The 21,771-nt window shown below is 44.2% G+C and overlaps 1 protein-coding gene across 1 annotated transcript in view; it reads left to right on the top strand.

Moving 5' to 3' along the window:
* LOC131286883 (septin-1) overlaps positions 1-21,771 on the top strand; it is a 208,615-nt gene that overhangs the window by 122,430 nt on the left and 64,414 nt on the right. The window lies entirely within an intron of this gene.

Below are 21,771 nucleotides of genomic sequence, written 5' to 3'. Positions count from 1 at the left end.
CGCAACGCAGCGTACAAAAGGGCTAAGAAATTATTCGGCCTGCGGTGGAACGATGTGAACACTAGCCCAACCCTGAAACGAGCGAGGTAATCGTGGCTTTTGCACCGATGGAAAACCGATCCGTGGTCACGCGCAAACGAGCGGTGTCGTTTCAAATGCAACAGCAGTTTTTCACCTATGTTTACACCTTCCGCTTTCCGGTGTGTTTGAAAACATCGGCGTTGAATGAGGAAAATGTAGTAAACGTGCGTTGAGGAATGTTGTGACGCAAGCCAGTGAATTGGGTGTTGTGAAATGATTAGCTCAATGGCTGCAAAAACATGACGTGGGGAAAAGCAATCAAAATATGGGTTGCTTTACACATAGAATAATCACAACGCACAGAGCAAGCAATCAGTATTCGATCCTGATGAGAGTTTATTCAACGGAATTGTTTATTTTCATTTAAGTGTAACGCATATGTAAATATATAAATAAAAAATTTTAACCGATATTTTTCAATCAAAAGTTGAAGAGAAAATGAAATGCAGAAACAAAGGGGATATACAATTTTATGTTTCGTTGGTCATGAGTCAGAGTTTGATGTTATGAGTTAAAATTTTACTTAATTCTGAAGAAAGATGAATTTTTCGTATCATTTTGTTATCTGAAAAATCTAAAATTAGACTTAAGTACACTTAATGCATCTGCTTTCTAGCGCTCATCTGGATTTTTTTTATTTTTATTTTTCTTGTTATTTAGTTTGAGAGAATTCTGATGCGATCGTTTTGCTTTCCACCGAGCTAGCGGAATAACGGAGAGGTGCATTAACATACCAAAAATGACAAAAGATATTAAACAAATATAATAAAAAGTAACCGTTAACGGATTCGACAAAGCTAGAATATTAGAAAAATAGAGGGTCAAAAAGACTGCTGAACAGTATTCGGGCAACATTCCAAAAGTATGCACCCTAGTCCTCAAACCTAGACATTTCACTATCTTCTAAGAACAAAAGTTGACAGTATTCGAATGTTTTACCACTTTTTCTTAAATGCATTTACAAACTTTCTTTTAGAATTTTCCATTGGTAAGAATATCTACCACCTCATTTGCTTTGAAGTAACATTGAGTATTCTACTTGCTGAAGACAATTTCGAAAGAAATTTATAGTGTGCTGGAAAATGCATGTATGTGTAGGTGGGAAAACCACAAAACATAACCAGCCACATAGAAATGTTTTCCATCCATGTTGAAGTATCGCCATCCATTAAAAAATTACATTGATAAATTAAATTGAACCAAACTCTTATCTATTCAAGTTTGCAAAAGGTAACACGTTCGTCAGGTCTCATGCTTAACTTTAGATTTCATGCTGAATTCCACGTCGACCTATGAAATGTGCATATGCTATAAGTGTATTAGATTGCTTGTCCTACATTGCGGTCGACAAGTTGGCGCACGAACAAAGTTTTTCCGTAAGGCTAGCCTCAAAATCAAACTGCGATACCCACCGCTGGCCGCCAGTTCACTTATTTATTTCCTTTCACCTCCATCCCATGGAACGAATGCACATTACTGCAAATGCAAAACTGGGAATGTGGGGAACGTTCGATCGTCCGGGTTCCGGATACGCGAACGGCTGCCAAACGGCTGTTGGTGCGAAGGGGAAAAGTTTTTTAATTGAATTAAATCGTCCTCGCCCGCGTTCCGTAGCTTTTCCTGTGCGCCGGGCCGGGAAAACCACGCGCAAAAGTGCAAGTGCCTGTTGGCTGAATGTCGTGGAAATTACGGAACGTAAGCGTAACATCGAATGGATTGTACTTGTAGGTGGTTTGGTGCACCAATAGTGTCGAGATGGGGTGTTTGGAAAGCGGGCAACGCTGCTGTTGTAGTAGGTAAACTTTGATGATTGATTCACGGCACCAGATCGACGGTTTGCTCGATTTGGTCTGAACCTGGGAAGGCACAGCGGGAGATCTCGGGTTATCACCCGCCCGGGGGGTTCTACAATGCTGGAAGTTCAATATCGCACAGCCGTGACTCTCGGCCTCGGCCGCTTGTTTCGGATAAGCTTGCTTGCATTAATGGGCGAAGTGCAGCGTTTTCATTCATCACTGGCAATAGTTCAATGTCATGATCGGCAGGTACCTGTTATGCAAATGCTGCACACCGGCAGGGCAGGGGTGTGGGCGACACCCGTAATTAGCCGTCCTCGTCCACCGGCCGCACACCGCGGCAGGTGTCGGCGGGTTTTGTGCGCGAGAAAAATTTTACTTTTTCCATCTAAGCTCAACAGCTCAAAGCTGCGTGAGCGGTGACTAGCGGCTGCAATTATCGGCACCCCGATGTTCGCACCCCCCCGTCAGCCACACTTCATCGACTCGAGGAGAGTTCAAGTTCACCCCTAACCTCTGGTCCGGGCGGCACACAAGTGGCGAATTAATTTGGCTAATTATAAGCCTTCCGATCTTTTTTTTTCTCTCCTATCTCTCGCTGCCGTCGAGTCTTGAACCTGAACCGCAACACTGACGCCACCCCGTCGGCCAACTTCCGTGAGCGGCCGGTTGATTTACTAATTACGGTAAGGATCGTACGACTCCCATCCGGTCGGCTGGTCACATGGGGTTGATACGCAGTCGTGATTGCAAATAAGTGACATCAGTAAATCGTGTGCGATAGTGTGCGAGTGTTTACGGGGACCAAAAGAAAAAAAAACGAGTGACCTCTGCACCCATCACGATAATGAAGGGCTGAAAGATTCGTCACACATCTTGCGATTGCCGGTGCGTTCGTGTGCAAAATGGTGGCATAGTTCGTGCCGACCTGGTCCAGACGGGTTTCATGTGCGTGACACTGTCCATCCAGGGTCCGAGCGAGGATGGCACCGATCCCATCGCCGGGTAGGTTAAGCTAATTGACAGCCGTTTTCACTTAATGTGACGCGGTGCAATTTTTATACCCATTGGCTTTGTTTGTGGTCAGCTTCGCTCGTGATTGCGTGTTGATGTGTGATAGCAAAGCGATGCTTGGACAGTGATAGCTGTCCCTCGTTGGGCGGACAGTTATGGTACGGTTTCAAAAGTGTCGATTAAATGATACCCACTAAGCCGTGGGATGAACGGCAAACAGAAACTAACTAAACTATTAATGCTTAATGAAATAGAGCAACGCCGGAGGAGACAGGTGAGGCAAATGATACATCCGTTTGTAAAATACTGGTTGGCCTGGATGGATTTCTGCGTACTCCGTGGCTGATGGCAGGCGGAAGCATGTACTCTCGTCATCCACACGTTGCACGTAACAACATCGTCACACTCGGCCGCCGATTGACGTCAATTGCAAACGTCTGTGAGCAAAGCCGAGGGAACGGGTTCGAGAGAATCCGTCGAAATCCTCACCTCAGGAACAGTTCACACCTGGTGTGCAATCGCCTTCGGGAAATGGGTGAACGATTGTGCCACTTTGGGATGAGCTAATGATTCATTGTTGCGTATGCCGGGAGCTAGGAGTTAGAGATTTTTCTCGTAGGTTGCAAACTAAGTGCCCAAGAGTTAAAGAGCAGCCACGTAAGCTTCAGAAACCAAAATTTCCCACATTAAATGGAACGCAAGCCGCTGCGCGACAATGTGGTAATTGGAAGGGAAAATCCACATTTTTGCCGAACTTATGATAAACTCCTTCGTGATAAGTTATTTGAAATTCCATTTCCATGTTACTGATAAATGTTTTATGTTGTATAAGTTGTTTTTTAGTGTTGAATAATATTTTCAACACTTTTTCCAATTACTCACTCACGCAGTCATTCACAGTAAACCCAATCAACTGAATAAATTACATACATTCGGTACTAGTGGACATGTATTTAATTTTAATCTACATTCAACGTATTAAGCAAACCAAATCAATTCCTCAAATTATTACCCCTTGGGTCGTACTAAGTTTAATTGATCTGCTACAATTGAAACAACCTCCAGTGCAATAGATTCTATTGAATTTTCCCACAAATAACCAATACAGAGTTTTATTTAAAATAGCCAAAGGTGGTTCTTCTTATTACGAAATTGCAAGACTGTATAGGGAGAAATGTGGCTCCGCAAATGCAGACGATGCGGCAGTCGCTGAATAATTAAGGATTTTCCATGGAAACGCTAACACCCGTCGATCTATAGGGATCTGAGGGAAGGAAAAGAATGCACATCGGACGCAATGTGAGTTTTGGTACCCATCTGTTTGGAGAATGACCACATTTTGAAGAGCATCCACACGAACGGAGCTCCCGACATTCGTCTTCCCCGGTTTGGCTGAACCAAAAGTCATCCTGTCGTCGGTTATGCACCAGGTAGGTCAGACTTTATCCGAGCTGACCGGTGTATTTGGTTTACAGCAAAAGCGAGTGTGGATTGAGTTTAGTTTTATTTTGGTCTTATTCCTGTGCTGCGACAGGATGGCTTCGTTTCTAGTCGGTCCACCATTCGCTGCCATACGGGTGTTTTAACCCGAGTGCTTGTTTCGGTGGAGAACCGTATGTTTACCGCCTCGTCTGCTTCACATTACATACTGCTCGGGGAAAAGCTTATGCGGTTGCCCAAAAACCACACTGTTTTCTATTATTTGCATGGCAAAGTCGCACCAGTGAAGCGATAGGCGAGAACAGAGGAAAAAAACTTCTTCGGGCGCAGTTTTTTGGATCTTGGCCAGGAAGGTCTCGGATAAATGACAAGCTCACTCGAGAATGCCGCATTAGGTACATGTTCTCGCAATTAAAACGAGTGTGAAAAACAGGACACTATTGTTTGTGGGATGTTAAAGTGACTTGTTTCGTCTGTAAATGGTCCTTTCTTCGATTCTGGGGATATAGGAGCTTGAAGAAGAATGAAAATTGTTTGAATTCATACTAACCGCAACTGGCAACATAAATTTACCATGTTCAATGAAAGATAGTTTGAGCTGTTTTCAAAGGAGGTCGAATAACATTACATGCCGTAATTGAAAAAACCGGGTCTTTTGACTCAGGAAGATGGATATATTCAAAAATTCTATTCCAAGTCTGAAGACTCTCACTTCCTTCTATTCAAAACTATTTCTTAACAAACTGACCTTGTCTTACATATTGTTGATTCATTGCTCTCTGAAAGTCTCATTTCAAGGGTTGTTGCAATCAAAGTCAGATGAAGTATGTAGAGATATTTTTCCAAGAAATTAAATGACTAATGCGAACTACAAGTTTTGCAATCTGTTTGTGAACAAATAAGATAAGAGTATTGTGATGGAACAATCCGTATGCCAAGGCTAAAAGGAATGCGTTATTTTACAATCTGAGACAGAACTGTTTTCACAATGTTTATGTGGTTCTACTAAAAATTAAGTTTCAAAACTACCGGCCTAGTGATTTTGATAGATCTGGTACATTCCAACCGCAATTAATTAGTAAGGTGTTTGTTTTGAACTTCATTAAATTGAATGAAATGCAATGAATCAATTTAATTTAATCATCCCCTCGTGGATTATGTCATTAAGTGCTGATATTTCCCTTAAGAGCTAACTTTAGATTCACATTACAACATAGAAGAGTTTCCAGAAATTGTTCACGAAAACCCACCACTCATTTTGACAGATTGCGGTAGAATTGCAAACCTCAAAAACATCCGGGGGTTGTAATGTCAAACATTCCCATTACCCGATAAAATGGATGAATATTTTGAATCTCCTTGCCGTGGAGGGCACACACACACTTTAGGTTTGGTTCACGTTAACACTTTCGCCCCTTCCGCGTGTTGGGATCGATTAAAAGTGCATCCGTCTGTTGCCATCGTGTCAAGTTTCATGTTCGCTATCTTCGCACCTAGCACCGTACGAGTGAAACCGAGACACGCAAAAAGAAACATAAAAATGTTCTCATTCCTAACGCCATCGTTGGATCGGGACCCGCGGGAGTTGGCTTTATGATTGGTTGTGGCTCGATTAAACTTGAAAAGGTTGCTCGCTTTGGTAGAGCCCCGCATCCAGCGATGGACGGTCGACCTAACTGGTGGCGGTTTACGTAAATTTTTCTCGTTATGAGGTGGAAAGCAAGCAGAACGAAAGCTGAAAATCCCACCCCAAACTCCCACTGCGAACCCCTGGCTCATGCATATGCAAATGATGTCCTCGCCCGACATTGCTTTACTTTGCGCCAAAGGACCATCCAAGGTGTCCGAGGGCGTCGGTGTTTGGCTGCAGCTACACAACCGTTCGCTTGCCGTTCGGGCACGCCGCGGATTCAGCTGCTCTCGAGGCTGAACTTGACCCCGCTCCACCCTGCCGGTGGAGGGGTAGGTGGTGGTGAGGCGTGGCAGGGTCATGCTCGAGTACTCTGTGCGAATGTACTTGAGGCGAGCACCATCGGCGTCATCGTGGCGAGGTGAGCAGGTTCGTCTCTGCGGTGCGTGATGCACGTGGATTCAAACCTGTTCCACCCACAGTTCTTCGGTTGGCTGCGGTGCAGCTCATTCCCTTGTACGAGCGAGTCAATTAGCATCAGCACACACACAAACACACGGGCGTCCATTTGCCTCCCGTTGTCGTTTCCAATGGTTTTGTCCTCCCAAAGTCCCACAAAGTAATCAAGTAACTAGCTCCGTGCGCGGAATGAATCAACTCGATGTGGTGGAAAGTAACTTCAAAAATGACCCCTCCAGCTGCGATTGAACCTGCCAACCTCTCCCTTGACCCCGCTCCCCTAGCGCTCCGGATGGGAGGTGAAGGCCGTTCGAATGTCGACTCGGATGCGATTTATATGACGTCGCTGAACCTGTACCTGGTTTTACATCCGCATTCGAGCAAATTTGTTCACTTATATTTCCTATCATTTTTCTCGTTACAATCGAATGAATTCGAATTGATAATGGATGCCTTCTCGATGCTGCAAAGCGAAGGATGCAGCTAGCGTCCCCGCTGGCGGTAAACCTACTTCAACAGGATTAATTTATCGAATCACAACTACCGACTTCTGACGTATATACCCCTGCTGGTTGTTGTAATGTAATGTGCAGCATCCCAAGGCGTATTCTTGGCCCCGGTTGGAAGCTTGTTTGCTTCGTAGAGTTGTTATTTCATCTGGGATTCTAAACGAACGTGGCCCCCATTACTTGTACCGGGACGTACGTTGAAGCGCGCCAAATATTGTATTTAACTTGAGGCTGGCTTCTCTCGTCCGTTTGCCATTAGCATTAGTTTAGTTACAGGAACGACGGTGAACTCTATATGCCTTGACCTAAGTCAGTGCACCTGTAGCTCTGTGGAAAGCCTCTTTAAATCTTCGATGGAAAGTAGCCGGTGAATGATAAATAGAATTCTTTGTCCCTGAGCTTTGCGTGTTTGCTTCCAATACACACATTCATGAGGAGCACATTCACAAGAAATTTAAGTTGCTTGCTATTTAAAACCCCTTATTTTTTATTATATTATTAACATTAACCTTTTTTCATCGTTCAGCCTTTTGGGGATCTACATCGCTGAGTTAGATGAGTTTATTGGTGGAATTCTATACAGTAATTCTGTCTTATTCGGTGCGGACCTCTCTGAAAAGATAGTATCGCAAGCCTGCACTAGCCAGTATCGTTTGTTGCCACAAACACGTGGCCTTTTCGTGTCGGTTTGAATTGTTCAAAATAAATTGAATCGCAAGCAAACACAATTCTTGCATCGGGCGGAGCCAGACATATGGGTTTCCACCCAATCGAACACCGAAGCGCGGAAAAATTGAGCGTGTATGTTCTGTGTCCACCCGAATCGTGCCCTCCATTTTTTGTTATCCTCCGTTTGCAATTTTCTTTTTATTTATCCATATTTTTGTCGTTCGTTAATCCGATAGGAAAACGAAATCAATTAACTCTCAACGCCCTGGATAGCGCCCCCACTATGTACATATATATCAGGCTACAATCGCACGTACACATTGCGTTCAAGTGGGTTTCCCGCTCCGTCCCGCTTCCGGCTCCGGGTGTTAATGATTTTCTGACCATTCGGATTCTGATTCGGAACGTGCCCTCCATCGGTGTGCAAAAACTGCACGGCCACAGCACGAGCTGAGCAGCCAACCCGAATCGGGGTACCGACGCACTTTAAACGCTGTCGAAGATTAAAACTTAATTTGTTTCAATCCACCCACGTGGAATGGTAGTATTTGTGGAATGCAATTATCCAACCATTGCACTTTCGTACCCTTTGTGCGGCTTGAGTGGGGAGGGCGGGGCGATGCTCGGCTGACCCCGCGATGCCCTATTTGATGTTGTTTGCAATGGTTGTGTTTCTGTTATTGTTTGATTTAATTTTCGGCCGTTTTGTTCGTATGCGTTGCTCTTTTAGGAACGGGTGGCTGGTCGAATGGGAAGAGGGTAGAGGAAGGGGGGGGGGGGGGAGGAGGGAGGGGAATGTTTACTTATTTGCCAAACAGTGCTATCGTCGTGGAAAGTGTTCGCGACCTCGACGCGGAAATGTGTTCGTTGCTCAAGCCGTGGAACGGAAATAAAAAAACTTCTGCGCAACTTCATCATTATCAGATAAAACAAAAAACAAACACACACATACCTATGCAAATTGATTATTTGTCATCAATACATCCTTGAAGTATACCTTATCACCATCAGTTGGAATTTCTTTGCTTTATAGATGAAGTAACTAATGCACATAACTAATAAGTTGCTAGAAACAAGCTAAACAAACCGAATTACAAAGAACCAATGAAATTATAATGTATTTACGTTGAAAAGTAAACACTTGCTTGCAATTGAATGCCTAGTTTTTCTTCACTCCAACAGCTAATTAAACCAATTTAAGAAGAGGATTTTAAGCTATTAGCTGCGATAGTCCTGTGCCAAATGGAGTGAAGGTCGAATTGGTTAAAATGTTGACCGAACGGATATTGTTGATATCCGTCCACTTTACGGTTCACTGGCAGATGATGCGATGCAAGCGATCTCCTGCAATGTAAATATATTATTCAGCCCCTGTCAATACACCGGGGGAAATTCTGGCCGACGCAAACCGAACCGACTCGCTCGCTAGCACTTGCAAATATTAAACCGTACACTCGAAACGTTCACGTGCCCGGTACAAATGTCAATGTGCCTCAAGCTCACCGCGTTTGGCCCCATCCTTGGCCGTCCCGGAGGTGTTGAAAATATGCGCGCCCACTGTTTGACCGATGGACCAACCTTTGCCAAATAAAAATCCTATCGATGGGGCCGATGCCGATTCCGAGCCGGTAGCACAATCGCTGTTATTTGTTCGGTAATTTACAGTACAAAAATATTCGTGGTCCAGCCAGGGGCCGGCGGTCGGTGACGTCAATAGCGTGCGCCTCCCATTCGCACAGGTCAACTTGTTTTCTTTACGGGCCATTTTGTTTTTTTTTTCGACTCGCTTGTTGAACCATGGCAGAACTCAGAAATGGACAACCGATTCGACCGCAATCGACTGTTTGAGTTCAAATCGCTGACGTGTATGTGGACGGCGGAAAGTACAGCTCGATGTACGGCCACATCTTATGTACGTAAATTGTAGTACCGCGATGTGTAGGGGATGGTACTCACACATTCCCAAAACGGAACGCGTGATCGGATGCTGGCAATGCGCGTTTCATACGAATGCTCTTGTGTGAAGATGGCAGCATGATATTCTCGGAAAGCGTATTTTGAAGAAGCACAAAGAAAACCCTTGAGGTAATCGAAAAAATCTTCCCGGTTTGATCGAGCACCACAAGGTTCGACTTTGTCCAGCAGCGTGCAAAAACGAGCGTCCAATTGCGAACCGTCTTCGATTGAATTACGCTAATGTTCGTTCGCTGGCAAAAACAGAAGATGCTACTCCGGACTCAAGAAGCAACTTCTTGCTCGAGCTGAATCCCGGAAGTCATCACCGCTATCGGAACAGTTGTTGCCCGCATCGGTATGACGTTGTAATGGAAGTGGTGTTGATCTCGTCGAGACGTATATTTTCAAACTCTTTACCAGGCAAGGCACACACGGCCACATACATACGGGCACACACATACCCCGCACGTGCAGCAGTGAACTTCTGGCGCTGAGGATTCTTCCAAGGTTGTCGAAACCAATGCTGGCCAGCGAACCTCTCGGACCGCTGAGTTGAGTAAAATGGCAACACTTTCATGCATCCACGGAGCCGCAACCTCATGTTGATGGCCCCGACGTGCCATGCCGGAAAGCTCTCGTGCTTGACTCATTTGTGCTGAGTAACACGGCTGGCGGGGAAAGGGGGATGCAGGGGATGGTGGTGGCAACGAGGGGTGGAATTCATCGTTTAAATTTTATTCGACCTGATTGCTAACGGAACGGAATGGAGCTCGTTTTTTTCCAGTAGCCGGTATCGACCCTGCATCACGTCTTTGTTCGTTGTGCTGGACGGGGTGGAAAAACATCACGAGTAGAAGGTTGAGTCATCAGAAGGTTCCGCCGTGCTGGCAGGATGTGAGTTTCTTATTTTCTAACGACTTTACCGAGTTGCAGCGAGCAAGAACGCATTCGAACAAGATCTTGATTGTGTGTAGCGTGGTCATATCTTATGTGAAATAGTCAATTTTAAGATGCGGTGTGACATGTAAATATTAATATTGTATATGAAGAGGTTTAAGACAAGCATTCCGACAATATCATGAAAAACTTTATTGCTTGAGAATGCCAAATGAATATACCACACTTGATAATAATCAAAGGGAAATAACAATATGAAAATAAAATAAAAACAGATTGATCTTCATATTTCACAACAAGCTTTATTTCACAGCAACAAATGTTTTAATTGCTTAAATTTTCCGAGACATATATCATTTATTATTCTTGAATTCGTACCATTGAAATAGTTTATCAATTCTGACTAACGAAACACCTCTTCAATATAGTTTTTTGCCTTTATATGGAAATCATTTGGTGTGTGATAAAGGAACATAAACCACTATGAGTTACTTTTCAGTACGATAAGCATTTTTGTAACAAAATTAAAAACCAGAAATGTGATGCATTTATGTAACAATGGGTAAACATTTTATGAAATTAGTTCCATTTGATGTGCAAATTGGTATTCGGTTTACCTGTATTGGGTGTTCTACTCTGTTGCAATTCATTGGCCAAGAATCGATCGGAATAAAGAACGTGGCCCGTCAACAGTTTTAGTGTTATCAATTTACTCTATTTGAACATGTATAAATGTGCTGCAGCAAATAAAACCTCGAGTTACTTTTCGTTTTCTTTGATCTTTTATAAAATTTGTTGTACATATTGTTGTACATATTTTTTACTATCTCATTGCTAAAAATCTGCTTTAAAGATGGAAGGGAAAGGAAATACTTAATTTGTTTTAAAATAGGTAAACTATCAATTGGCTGAGATGAATATGAAATTGGTTTTGTACACATTTGTTTGCTAAATCCAACCAATTCAAAACCAAACATATTCCTGGCAATTGCACACGGTTTGAACTAATATTTAACAATGCTTCAACCAGCAGATCAGTACAGAGCAAATTAGGGGCCGATTCAAATATGAGACAATTAGTGCCGTATTAATTGAAGTCCATAAACCGCATGCAGTTATTGAAATGGATCTGCTAAACACACAAACCCATGCCTGTGGACGTTCGGTGCCGTATTGCACTTCTATTACCGAAGGAAATTATTACACCGATTGTTTTGTGTGCTGCCAGAGACTAGAAGGGAGGCAAAGGGGGTAGTAAATGGAAATCGTTCGCCAAGGCTTACTGTGCCTCACTTCGGCAGATTTTCCCGGGCCCCCGTGCCTTTGAGGGCGAATTTCGGCGAGGTCGTATGTGAAACCGTTAGGACCGGTTTTCCAACACAGCAAAACCATTCGCTGCGGATGCAAGCAAGTTAATTGAGCAGTTTTGCTGCACCCACTGCGGGAAGGGGGATGCGCAAAGGGGCGAGCGAGAGAGAGAGAGAAAGAGAGAATGTAGGTTGCGTGCAAATGGTTACATTGTTAAACAATTCATTGTAATCAGCCCAAAATCACAATGGGATCTATTAATGATAATAATGAAATTGTGCGTTCGCGCGCTCAATGGTTTGACCATTAGAAAAGGGCGCCCTCGATCGGTGGCTTTCACTATGGGTGGATGGGTGGGGGTGGGGGCAGTGGAAAAGCCTGTGGCCTTTCGTATCGTACGGTGAAGGTTACCCGGGCTAGTGAAGTGAAAATTTAACGCAAGCCCCTTTCAAACCCTCCCTACCATACCAACCACACCTACAGCAACAACAATAACAACCACATCGTTCGAACAACCAGAAAAGTCCATCGTTTTGGGAGGGGTGGTTGGGAAAATGGGGAAGCCCGTGTGGCACATGGAACCACCCATGTCACCACCGGAAGAGTCCACAGGGGAGGGGCAAATGCAACCGAGCGCCAAGCCCCAAGGCATCGCATCGCGCCATCGCGGTCGATCGGGTTTTGCATGGTTTCGGGGCGGTCGAGCTAATTACAGTTCGGTCGTATGGAACATATGTTGAAGCTCTTAAGGCCACGCTGCTGCTGTTACTGCATAGTCCTCCGTTACAGTAACCATCATCGCCCTATCGTGGCGCGCATCATCAGCGTCCGTGCGGCAATAGGCGGCAACAATAAACGATGCGTGTGTTCGGTGTGAAAAGTAGGGATCTTCGCCGTTGGCCGTGTGTGTATGGGTAAGGCTGTGTGGTCGATTTTATGCGCCAACTGCCCGCGCGGGCTTTGTTGCGCCCGTTGGCGTGTGCTGCAGCTCCGTAGCCCGGGTGGCGAAAGTGGGTGACGCTACTGATGGCACCGGTTGGTAACGTTTATGTTGCGGCAACAATGAACTCCGACCGGAGCGACAATTGTCGAACAGGCTTTCGGTTTTACCGGCATTCATGCACTCGTGGCTCCCTCTCCCCGTCACCAGCGTTTCACTTCGCCGTCGAAGCCGGTCTCCGAAATCGTTGGCTGCATCGATGTGCGTTCACACCAGATGCAACGACCAGATTGGCACTCTCGACAGCCTTCGGAAACGGTTTGACCCGGATGGCCGTATCGATTGATTTGTCACCTCGCTATCCTTCGAAGCGCAGATGGTGAGTGCAGATGAGCTCACTGTGTCTTGTTGTGTGTTTTTGCACCGTTACACAATCTGCACCATTTTAAGGTGTTAGTTAATTATTTTCTGGCGCTCTAACATTGCAAGGGTTCGTGTCTATCGGCACATCGATGATACAGCTAGACTGAAGGTGTAGTTTTCCTTTTCTTCTCTAGCCCTGTAATAATAACATTCGACAAACACTACACTCGCCGAGTTACAGCAGGGTTCGGCAAAGTCCGGCCCGTCAACTGATTTAGTGCTTTGTACAAAAAACCCCGGCTCAATTTTTATCGGATTTGTTCACAATGTCAGATTGATGAAGATGAATATTACCATTGTTGAACGAATTGTTCAATATCAGGTGGTTTCCTCGTAAACTTTTTATTAGACTTTTTCTAACGTACCGACTTTCCAAAATCACTCGTTTACTTTGCACCCAAAATAGCTACATTCAAGGAATATAGTTTTTATACCAATTACGATATAAAATAAGGCTCGCAATGTTGAAAACTTCTCTTAGCTGAGTAATTTTCACTACTGATTGGACGCCAGTTAAGCCAAAATACTTTACAATAATTTGAGTAGAGATTTAATTTCAAGCACAATTAAAGAAATCAATCAACAGTACAACGAACCAAAATGTATTAATTAAAAAGGATCGAAAATCAACGAAAGAAGTATGAAAATGTTAAAAAAAGTTTAATAATTTATTTTCTTATATTTTATCTTACACCGCTTTTTAAAGCAACTTCACTATTTAAAAATTGTATACTCCCTTCAAAAGAGTTAAGCATTCCTTTGAAAACATTAAATCATCATTCGGCTTTCGGTTTATTTTTAATTATCTGGCTCTTTATGCCAGAAATGTATGCCGACCCCTGAGTTACAGGAAGAATAGCTCTTCCCTGCTAAAGACATCCAGCAATATAGAGTGTGGAAAATTGTCATATCCTTTCGTCCAGCACCTTTGGATAGTGTTCAGTGTTGTAGCATCTAACCCTTCCTGCTCGATTGGCAGCACGATAAACCCCATGCCCCGGACTATGTTGTGGGGCCTTACTATTACATTCTTAATTACGGCCCATCGTGACAACGTACACTCGCACCACCCGGTCCCTCGTTGGCCGGAAAGGGCTCACGCTGGTGCGATGCAAATATTTGCCGGCAAGTTGTCGTTGGCTATCGATCGATCAAGTCCGGGGACCTCGGAACAACGATCCTCGGTTGGCTGGATGACATTGAAAAATCATACCCATCGCAACCGAGCCGGGGCAGGGGACAACACAACATGCACCCACCGCTAGCGCTAATCAAGCTTGCACTGTAATAATTGACGGGTTAGGCCGTCTACGAAGCTCCCGGTGGTTGTCTGATTGCTGCCCGATAAGTCTATTGCCATCGACCGTGGCAAATTGGACCGGTAGCGTACGGCGGAGGTCTTGCGTTAGTTGCGGAAGTTGCGCGCTCGACAGATTTTAATTACCGCTCGTTGATGGTGTCCGTCGAGGGAGCTGATTGCTTTCCTCATTGTTTTCGATCCGTGGCATGGTGAGATGTTTGGACACGAGCTTACTTGACGATCTTTATTTCATGGAAATGTGTTTGAAGACGTTTGGCAGTTGGGAAGTATGTTGCTTCATTTCTCGGAGAGAAACAACGCTAGCGAACGAAGGAACCGCGTGATTGGAGTCCGTTTTATTCAAGAATTCCTATACCCATTGGAATGTATATGTTAAGACACGTGGAACATCCCCTATGTCTCTAGATCCGGGACTTGAAAACCTTGAACTCGATATCGTCGCTGGGAAACTTGTTCCAAATTCCTACGAAATAACATAAAATCTGCTCTGGGCGAGGCAAATATTCGCCCGTGATTAAAATCTCACTGTGGCAACGCAAAACAGTTCGATGACCGATCGGCGGAACAGCGCTGTTGTGGTCGGCTTCAGTAAACTGGTTTGACTAGACTAAAAACCACTACTGGAAGAGGCTTTCGACCATTGAATGCGTTCGGTCCCGTTATGACATAAGAGGGAAGATTTTAGCACAACGGGCTACACTTTGGGGCACAATCGGCTCGGTGGCACTTTTCAGATCGTACCATGTGCGTGTGTGATATTTTTTTTCCCCAATTTGTTCCAGCACATTCAACAGCCCAAACACGTTCATCTTTGACTAATGATCGGGTTCGTCGCTTGCTCGCGGGTTTGCGCTCGCTCAACTCGCTCATGGCAACGGGCGTTCGTTTCGCGAGCCGGTTTTGTTTTTTCGGAGATTCGTTTTGCGTCTCCGCGCGTCCGATGGTGATCGGGTTTCATTCATGTAGGCCTGTGGGTCGCCAAAGTGGACGACAATGCGTCATGCGAGCGGCGTACATGTGTTTTCTCGTGAGAAGGTGAAAACCAAGCCGCACCAGCACCAGCCAGATCCGTGTCTGCGGATATTTATGACGCGTTCGGCCGCACGCTGTGGCGCGTCTGTTCGATCACTTTATTCCCCTTACCACTTCCCGCAGTGCCACGAACCGTGTTCGGTGCTCTCGAAAGCGTACGCCGAAGGTTGGCTGCTTCTGGACGGCCGTGAATCGAGCTTGGAATGGCGGAAGCTGGTGTTACCTCAACCATCATCGTTCGGAAGTGAATTCAAGACGCCTTTCGGAAACGGTTTGTTTTGCTGTGTTGTTTTAACGCCGCAGTTGCTGCTTAGTGTAACGATACGATTCGAGGGAAATCCGGCGAGATTTGTCATAAAAAGTTCACGCTACGTTTAGCGGTGCGATATGAATAATTTATGCCATGGAGCAGCGTACGCAGACTTATTACGAATGCCTCGGTAGGGGCTTGTTTTTCTTACAATTTCTATCGAAGTTTATTACCGTGGAACTGGTTTTTAACGTGATCTTCACAAAAAACTAAATCCTACATCCAACCCGACACAGCTCGATCCCGCCCGTCATTGAAAGTTCGACCGGTCTAGTGTTTGCCCATGGTTGCGTATTATTGCTAAACAAAAATAAAGAAAAACCGCTCTTCGGCATTTCATGCGAGCCAAAGCAAAGCAGTAACAAGTGCCCTTCGGCGAGGGTATGGAAAAACTCACCTTCCTTTGTCGACGGCTGGGCGGTCTGCGGCAGCGAATGGGCACCCGTCCACGAACGTTAAGGGCGTCGGTACGGCCGAGCGTGTTTTGCTTTTTCGGCCAAAACTGTGTGTACACTTCACTGAAACTCCACTGTACACTCTAACCGAACGGTGGCAGCAGAAGCAGCAGCAACAGCGCCTACAAAATAAATTTATTACTCCACTTTCCATTCTGCGCGGTGCGCTTCATTTTCCTTTCGGTTGGTTTGGCTGGCTGAATATTTGATTCTTTGGTTTTCTCCACCCCCCGCCCGCCTGCTCAAAAGAGCCTAGTTTTTCCGCCCATACCCACACCGGATTAATGAGCCAATCGCAAACCGTGTGCATTTGCGAAAAATAGCCTTTTTCCTTTCACTGGCTGATTACAAGGGAGTAAACGCGAGCGTATGTAGACGGTATGAAAACGAGGAAAAATTAAACCAGGCCATACACCTCTTGAAAAAAAAAACAAAACTGATAGAAACAGATTTTTGGCTTTATCCGAATCTTCGGATTTCGAGGGTTTGGCTACCGGTGAAAAATGATAGACGAGGGTTAGGGTTCATTGTTTGGAGCCACTTTGAGATATATACACTTTTATTGGTAGAAAACAAATATTCACGTTCATTAGCACTCCGCGTGTGGAAACGTTGCATCTGCATAACCAATTTATCGTGTAAGGATCGAATACATATCATAATTTTGACATTAAGCTTTTCCTGGACAACGCCAACACTATCGAAAGATGTTTTCCCCTATCTGGAGTACTTCGCTGGGATTTTGGGGAGTCTGTAGGATTCGTTAGCTATCTGGCAACCATTGGTAATTCCCTCGAACGCAGCTTGCAATACGAATTCTCACTAGCATTCATCGATCAACGATCTGTTGGGAACATTATGGTTGCGTGCGATCGGAAGTCTCTGATTTGACGGATTCTGACCTAGCAGTTGAGCAGCCAACACCGAATGGTTCCGCTTCCGGTTTCACCGGAAGGTGTTTCCACTTTAACTCGTTCGAGAACACAGTTCGTTTTCTCACCTATTTGTCGGCGCGTTCTGTGTTTTTGATCGGGAAAATTGGCACGGCAAGGGGCGAGGCACCTAGTGTTGGAAACTACTAACCACACACAAAATTGCACGCAAAGCACTGCTACCTAATTGCGCTCGCGCCGATACGATCGAGTCCGGGGCAGGAATAAAAAAACCTAGCGGTACCAATCAGGGCCCCACCGCGAGAGGGCCTTACACAATTGGACGAGTGAGAATGCTAGAACGGAGCCAAGACCAACACCTGCGAGCAAACCTGAGAAACCGCGACGCGTGCACGGACGCGTTGGACCAGCTGGAAAGAACTATCGACCGCTCGCGACCGATTCCAAGTGAGCACTGGTCGGCGTGAATCGCACCGGTTTGGCGTGGCGATCGCGAAAAACCCCAAGGAGGACGGGGAGAAACCGTACGGCGGAGGGTGGAGAAGCTGGGAAGTCGATTCTGAGGTTACAAACGATCGTCGGCTCATGCCACTAGGCGTTTACGGAACGGAACGCAACGCTCCGCTGGCGCAAACGTAAGCTGAACGACGCGATAATGAGGAAGGTGAGGGAAAAAAGGCACACCGCGTTGAAATCGCTCGATCAGATCGATCGCAAATAGTGCTGTGTCATGTGGATGTTGGTGGTAGTGGTGGTGATGGTGGATGTAGCCCTCTTCACCCCGGGTAGACTTTTCCATCGGAGTTAAGGGTTGTGCCGAGCCATCGGGCAGCAGCAGGATGCCATCGGAAAATTGCATGTCATTTTTGTGTGGTTTGTAACAAACGTAAATTAATTGCACAGTATTTTCATTTTCAATCGTTTAACGTTGTAGAATAATCCTAAAAATTATCAGTTACATAATCAAGGATGTACTTTTAGAATATTAACATATTATCAAGAACATTAAGTTTTCTAAGGTTCATTAAAACATAAGTGCAAATCCTAAAAAGTTTTGTTTATTTAAAGAGCTTTGTTACTACTCTTCAACCCACAAAAAAACAAATACAATATTTGCGTCATATATTTCTAGCACATGGAGTGATTTGAAAAGTCTAAAACGAATAAACATAAACCAAAGAGAACTTATTTGGACCCATGCATAGAATTCCCAATTATATATTCTTATAAAAGCATTTAAAACAGCATTTTATTGAGAGCACTGAATTTATATGTGAAAGGAATTATTGTGTTAAGCTTAATTCGATTTATCTTTCCTATGGTTTTAAATCAAATAGACAACAGAATAAATAATTCTGGGAGCATTTAAACAATTTACATCCTGAACTTCAGCTGAAGCTTAGAACAAAAGTATAAATCAGGATAAGTGTGGACGCACTTCCGGAAGTATCGAATGCGTCAAAGGAAATTTTCCACTGCAACGTTTCTTGGATACATCAATGAGCCATGAGTCGGTGCTGGTGCGTCGGGTGCACAGTTCAGGGTACGAAGTCTTCTCCGTATCTCCCCGGGCGTCGGGAGATTCCAGAGTGCGCGGCGGATGACTTATGCAATGAGCAATGATTTCTAGAAGCTTGCCGAGTGCAAGGCAGCCGTAAGCCCGGTGGGACCGGTTTTTTTTCGCTGGTCGCCCGTGCACACCGATCGAACCCCGATCGCCCTGGCCCGCAGGAAAGCCGCCCACAGTTGTACCGCGGTTTGCCAACGATGGAGCGGCTTGTGGTGAACTCCAACTTGCGCTATGAATGTCAGGGCAGGAGAATGTGAATGTCGCCTGTTCAAGGTCAGCTTCAGAAGGTCCAGGGAGGGGTCGCTGTTCGATATGGCTGAAGGTTTTGTTGATGTTGTGCAGACGTTTTTGACCTGTCTGTAAGTACATTCAACTTGTTGACGGTCAATGGGTTTTTTTTTATGATTGTTTAAAATGAAAAACATAGTTACCCACTGTCGGTACATTTGGAAAATTGTTTGTGGCTTATTTTTCAAAATATAGATTTGGACTGCCATATTGTACGCTTATAAATCAATAAAAATGACAATATTCCTAGCTGAATGCTCAAATGCAATTTGTAGCGTGAGCAGATGTGGTTTAATATTGTATATGCATAGTATTGTATTTAAAATTGCAGTATACATATTTCAAGTGCATTTTATAAAACCAACTATTTGGTTATTATACATTTTTAAGATTTTTCCATTCTGTTCTCAAGCTTCTAATAACCAGTAGCTTTGCGTGATGAAATCGATTGAACTATTAGTATGAATAACCTCAATTTTCAAAATCATTCGCGATGAAACCTTTCTAAGGCCTGAGTGCAACCACTTAAAAAATAAATAACTGCATTACCGACGATCACCTTGTGGGTCTGAAAGTTTCTGCTACTTGTGCGGGCAAGCGTAGAAAAGAGTCTTTACCTGCCAGACATCGAGTCGAACCGGCAACGACAGCACCACGCTGGTGCGTGTGTAAAGAAAGCCGTATACCGGCAAGAAGGCATGCTGTAATAGCTATGCTGCGAGACGCTGACCAACTGAAAGGTCGTTGTGATTTATGCGTGTGTTGACGATTGATGGTGGAGCCCAGCGATGGTCTGCCGGAAGATGGAAAAGAGAGCAAACTGGTGTAGTGTTTGCGAGTGTGTGTGTGTGCGTGTTACACACTAGGTCAAGGTGGCTTTCCGATCAGCCCGAGTGACATTGATCTACGGTGATCGCCGATGTTGCGTTCGTATTGGGACACGGTGACACTGAATATTATGCGATGACGCGTTGTGAACGCATGTTGATGGTGGGCCAAGGAATGCATCACACCTGTGTAAAGCAAACAGGTTCCGTAAAAGATATGTAACAATGCTGCGTGACGGATCGCGTCACTTATTTCTGTGCAGGCTATCGGCCTTTCTGATAGGTTGAAACGCAATATGACACAATAGCATCGAGAGAATAACCCGAGGATGATTTAATGAAATACAAAGCAAAAAATCATTAACCATTCTATAACAACTCGCAACAACATAAAAGCTCTTACAGATTCTTTTTCTTGAAGACGCTCATGGATTAGTACTTTCTTGTACTAAACGGCTTAGGCCCCTTTTGGTTATGCAATAGTCATTGCACGAGTCAATGCGATCAAACCCAGTGGCTGCAAACCTTTTCACGAGCCGGGTAAAACATGTATTAGATTCTTAAAAAATGGGAGAAGGTTTGGGCCATATAATATAAATTATTCTTTTGTTGTTACTCAATTTTCGGTTTTATTTATATTTATTTTCGATAGAATGATATGAAATCATAGTGAAATTCAAAGTTTGTATTTTCTGACATGGACAGAGACGCAAAAGTTTTCAATTTTAAGTTCGAGCCAAAAAGATAAACCACCTGAAACCAACAACTGTTCTTAAAGTTTTTTTTTATAAACGCAACAATTTTAAACCTTTAATAACCCAGATTTTACATGCTTCTTTCTGCTTCATTCATTTCTAATCAGAACAGTGAGTAGATTTAGCAGTTTGTTTATACTTGCTCTCCTTCATAAAAGCAAATCTGCCACATTTACAGCTGATTTGGCGTTCTCAATAGTAAAACTTTAGTACAAAGTTTCCAAGGTGAAATGGCCGATTTTGTCGTCGCCCGTACATCGTCCCACACAAGAACACGTGTTCTTTTGGTTACACGGTGGTACTTAAGTTTACATTTGGAAACACGATCACTATTAAAAGTGTTTGAGAATTGTTCAATATTCGTACAGATAATTATACATGCGTCAGCATGCGATTTCTTATACACTGTAATGCGTAGAAGACGTTTGTTCGCTAGATTTGGAACTGACTGTTTGTTCAGTTGATATCAGTCACAGGCGAGAGCCATTTGGTGGAAATAAATTCGAGGATCGCGGCTATGCGAACGAATTCAGAGCCGTTCAAACGAATTCGAAGCGACAATCATGCAGCTATACGGAAAATTGTGTTCGTTGTTCCTCCTGTTGGCCTGGTGTAATGTTGGTAAGTTGCAGACGGGTTGCTTGACGATAGTAAATAGTTTTACAACATACTAATACCAACCCTTCTCGTTTGCTACAGCGTTCTCTATCTCCGCTCCAAACATACAAGTTTGTCCCGATTTCGAAGAGTTTACCTTCTCCTACAGCTGCCAGCCGACCTGTGCTTCACCGGTGTGCACTTACACACCAGGAGATAAGGCAAGCGATAAGTGCACCTGTAAGGCAGGTTTCGTCCGAGAGTTCGTCAAGGGTCGTTGTATAAAAGCCACATCCTGTCCTTAAGGATGGTTTAGCATCCAGCCAGCAGATAAATTTCTAACACGATCTACTAGGCTTAAAATGTGCGACGATATGTTAGTGAGAGCAGTGCTAATAATGTTCGTTAAATGAAAATAAAAAAAACCAATACTAAAAAGGCACCGGTGGAACATTTTGTCCATCTTCATTCTCGATTTAATGTTGTATATGGTTATTAATAGCCATTGCGATAGTTTGTTAAATTTACCTTCCACATACATATTTTACTATGGTTTACACATTTCACTATAGTTGTTGGGTACACTGAACTATTGTTTCTT

This window comes from Anopheles ziemanni, chromosome 3 (genome assembly GCF_943734765.1).
Source record: "Anopheles ziemanni chromosome 3, idAnoZiCoDA_A2_x.2, whole genome shotgun sequence".
NCBI lineage: Eukaryota > Metazoa > Arthropoda > Insecta > Diptera > Culicidae > Anopheles > Anopheles ziemanni.
The sequence above is the reverse complement of the archived record's forward strand: the minus strand, read 5'-3'. Positions and strand labels throughout refer to the sequence as shown.